Genomic DNA, 4,751 nt, shown 5'->3' with positions numbered 1-4,751 from the left:
TCTTCCAGCCATGGAGAGAGAACATCCTACACGACAACCTATTGAAGCCTGTACTTTCACGGGACATATGGGACTGGGGTGAGCGTAATGACGACTTTCAGCTCTACAGTAAACCTCCCCCTGTCTTCAGCCCGACTCCTGCCACCATTCACCTGGCTGGTAAGCTGCTCTGCATCAAAGCACCATACAACACTTCTAATAACTGCTAAAAGTGTCAAGCCTTTCATATATAGCTCCATTCTGTTGTATGGCGGTGTGTTTTTCCTTTTTCCCATGAACAACCAGCCAAATGTTAATAACCAGGTGTCACACTGATATATTTCCAGTGTATAGCCATCACCAGACAGCAGCTGTGAATATCAGCGTTTGGTGTCAGAATCAAAGAGAGGGCTTCTTCGCAGACTCTTTTATTTTATACTTTAGGTCAGCAGGAAAAATATGGAGAAATCCATCAAAGGGGAGACAGGTAATTCTCCATTAACATCTGCCTAGTGCTGCCACACTGGAGGCCACATGACAGGCAATGGGGCATGACTGCTGTAGTTTGCTTTCCATGGTTGTTCCATCAAACATTGCTGAAAAAATGACATTACATTATAAAACAGTTGAAGTGGAAGGTAACCATTTTACTCACATTCTGTTTGTCTAAAAACCTAATAGGTTTACTTTAATTTGTATACCTTATTTTGTCACTGTTTTCAAAGGCACCTTGTAACCACTTTGCTTCATTTAGTGATACAATTCTGCCAAACCCAGAGAGAAAGAGAGTGATGGCTATGAGAGACTAGGCTGTAACTTGTATCTAGTGATGCACTAAATGTACAGTAACTGTCTAAAAGAGTTTCCAAGAGTGGATTTTTTTCTACAACTGTGTGGGCTCACTGTGAGCCTTTTCTCAGTATTAAAAGGCAAATGTTGATATGTTTTGATTGAAGACCCAGATGGTCGGCGGTATGAGCCAGTATCAGTTTTTTTCGCTGCTGACTAAATGGACTCCCACACTGGAGAACAGCTTTGGTCATGGGAGGAACCTATCGGTGCTGAATAAAATAAGTTTATGTCTGTTTATCCAACCATTCCGTGAAGGAAAATCTTGTTTTAGTTGATCAGTTATACGAAGAAGGAAATCTATTGAGTTTTTAAACCTATACAGAGTGAGTTACGTGGGTGTGTTGTTGGTCCACAGGAGAGCCTATGGAGTGGGAGCAGCTGGAGTCAGCCACAGCGCAGTACGGCCGCTGGCTGAAGAAGCAGCTTCCTGCAGACAACAGCCCTCTACCAGAGTTCAAGTGTCATATGGGAGGAAAGACCCAGAGAAGTCAGGATATACTGAAAGATGAGCCTCAGAAGTATTCACTGAGGAAACCCGGCATGATGCTCCAGGTAGAGTTTAAAGTTAGTGGGATGACATCATTTAACTGCTTCAGGGCCATGGGTTACATTTATATATACAGTATACAGGTGAAACCCATATTATTAGAATATCATGGAAAAGCTCTTTTTTAATCTAATTTAATTCAAAAAGTGAAAGTTCCATATATTCTAGATATATTAGACATATAGGCGACCGTGGCTCAGGTGGTAAAGCGGGTTGGCCAATGATCCAAGGGTTGGCGGTTTGATCCCCGCTCTGCCACCTGTGTCATGGTTGTTGTGTCCTTGGGCAAGACACTTCACCCACCTTGCCTCGTGTGAATGTGTATGACTGCTGTATGTTTGAGGTGGTGGTCGGAGGGGCCGTAGGCGCTGAATGGCAGCCACGCTTCCGTCAGTCTGCCCCAGGGCAGCTGTGGCTACTATGGTAGTTTACTACCACAAGTATGACTGTGTGTGAATGAATGGAACCTGGAACCCTGTAAAGCGTCTTTGAGTGCCTTGAAAAGCGCTATATAAATCCAATCCATTATTATATATTTCAGGCATTTTTTTGTTTAAAGGTGCTGTAAGCGGAATGGTTCTTTTAGCTAACTTCCTGTCAGTTACTGCAGTTAGCAGTCCCCTCGCTCGTCCCTACGTCACCACATTAATGCACTGCAGTCTTCAAGCAGCGAGTTATCCAGCATCATCTCAGATCCATAAGTGTGATAAAACATGATAAAAAACATCAAAACAGACATAGGGAAGGATTTTTACCTGCTCCGCCATTGTAGGCGCATAAACATTCACCCATCTGTTGCTCTGGCGTGCACCGGCTGTGAGACCATGAGTGAGACGGGTGTCGGTTTGTAGCGTTCTCTCTTGTGATTGGATAAACATTTTGGGATCCTCCAATAAGTTTATTTGCCGATTACATGCAGAGCATCTGACTGAGAGATCGGCTTCATGAAACGCGCACATTATGCAAGTGATCACTGTATGAATAAAGAGCGATTTAACACTTATATTAACATAAATAAACCACTTACTTCACCTTTAAATGTACAGGATTCCGGCTTACAGTTCATGAACCAGAAATCGAGCATCTCAAAATATTAGAATATTCCATAAAGCCAATCAAAACAAATATTTGTAATACAGAAATGTCGCTCTTTTCATAAGTATTTTCATTCATCTTCTATATACTTGGTCTGGGTTCTTATTTTGCATGAATTATTGCATTAAAGCCACTACGAGTAACATGGCACGTTGGCGTCCCCTTTGGACAAAAGCGGTAGTATTTTTACGACGCCCGCAGTCGCAAAGCGCGTGCCAGGCGCGTGAGTGTGAACTGAGAAGGGAGCAATATAGTGCATGTCCGTGTGTTGAAAGTGTGAGGACTCTTTTCGGCTCCGTGAGAGTGGTTTTGACACTGCATCAACTAATGCCAGTCACTGCCACACACACCTGATTGCAATGAGTTGAGCAGTGTCACCTAACTACTCTCTCTCACGGAGCTGAAAGATTACGTGTCCGACTCCTCACAGAAAGCGAATGAACGATAGATGGCAGTTAGTATGGATCACGATGAGGTAATGTGTTTATGTTGTTGTAAATAATTACTATTTCAGATAATGGTTATCTGATGATGGTGAAGCAAAGCAAACTTTGTGTTAGTACCAACCGCTCATTCATTTAGGAGTAAACACTGCAGTCTAGTTTCGCTCTCGTGAAATTGTATACACGTTGCTTGGCAACGCCCTCGTCCCCCGTAGCCTATATCACTCTCCCTTTTAGCTTTTCTTCATTGCATTCTCTTTTTTTTCTTTGATGGTTCAGCCCCGTTATCAGTCATTATGACGACAAATAACTGTATCAAACAAGGCTCCCGCTCCCCTTCCCTCACCTGGAGGGATAGGCTTCTCAATTCCCGTTGCAGCGCCACACTGAAATCTGCGACCAATACGGATATGTGACCATAGAGCTTGCACGAGCGAACCGAAAATCGGACTGGGTGTGCGACCAGACCAAAAGGAGTAATAAAAACTATTTAAAAACGTCTTTCTTTGCACTGATGGTCTCGTTTGCTGTTAAAGGTAATTTATGATTATCAGAGGAAACATGAGGCTGTTTAAAATATATTTAAATGTTACTCGTAGCCACTTTAAATGTGCTTATATCTTATTCCATGTTTCTCCCTTCTTTACAGGATGAGTCAAATGGATGGCTCTTCTTAAATATGTGGTCACATTTCCAATTTCTTCTATGGTTTTCTAGAAACAAGGGGTGACACAACTTCCCCACTGGCACAACTTAGGCCACTCTCCCCTACTGAGTACATATGCATGATTATACTTTCTAGAGGGCCGACATTTCTGTATTGAAAATCCTTTTTTTATTGATTTCATGTAATATTCTAATTTTATGAGATTTTGAATTTGGGGTTTTCATAAACTGTAAATCATAATAATCAAAATTATAACAAATAAAGGCTTGAAATATCTTACTTTGCATGCAATGAGTCTATATTAGTTTCACCTTTTAAGTTGAATTACTGAAATAAATGAACTTTTGCACAATATTCAAATTTTTCGAGTTTCACCTGTATGAGGTTATTGCAGAGAAAGGAGAGCAATATCCTACTATAGGGGTTCACATATTGCAATTTAACTTGCTAAATGCTCCAGCTGCTAAATGCTCCAACGATAAGAAAGTGAACCATAGAAGTAAAATGATGAGCCAGACAGCTAAAGAAATACAAAGAATATTAGTGTTTTCCAGTTTGTCATTCTTCTTCTGGTTGTAGTTGACTGTGATACCCTGCAGTTTGTGAGCCAACAGCTGTTTGTGTGTGTGTGTGTGTGTGTGTGTGTGTGTGTGTGTGTGTGTGTGTGTGTCAGCCTTTGCCTCATCTGTCTGTGATGAACTTGGGCGAGGACAAAGCGGAGGAGAAGAGGTCCATGGCTCTGGCTCCGGGGCCCTGCATGGACTGCAGCCTCACCAGCAAAAACAACTCCATCATCAGACACAACTCACTGTACAACAAGTACCACTACTTGTAAGTTTGAGTTACAACTTTTAATTTAACAAATACAAAACTCCTCAGATACTAAAAAAAACAAAAAAACAATAGATTTTTTTTTGTGTTGACGTACTTTGTTGTGTTGCTTTCCTACAGTGGAGTCTGTAAGCAGCATTCCTTCCTGCACAAGCGGACTGCACTGCCTCTCACAGATGAGGAGAAGTGCATCTTCACTTTTCAAAGGCCTGCAGCGGCTAACACGAGGACACCTCCATCAAGTGTCCAGCCTTTCAGGAATATCATAGAAGCCAGAACCCACAAAAACTATACCTTGTATACCAAATAGGCTCATAAGCATTGGAACGATAGAATG

The sequence above is a fragment of the Ammodytes marinus genome, assembly GCF_949987685.1.
Source record: "Ammodytes marinus genome assembly, chromosome: 4".
Taxonomy (NCBI): domain Eukaryota; kingdom Metazoa; phylum Chordata; class Actinopteri; order Uranoscopiformes; family Ammodytidae; genus Ammodytes; species Ammodytes marinus.
The sequence above is the reverse complement of the archived record's forward strand: the minus strand, read 5'-3'. Positions refer to the sequence as shown.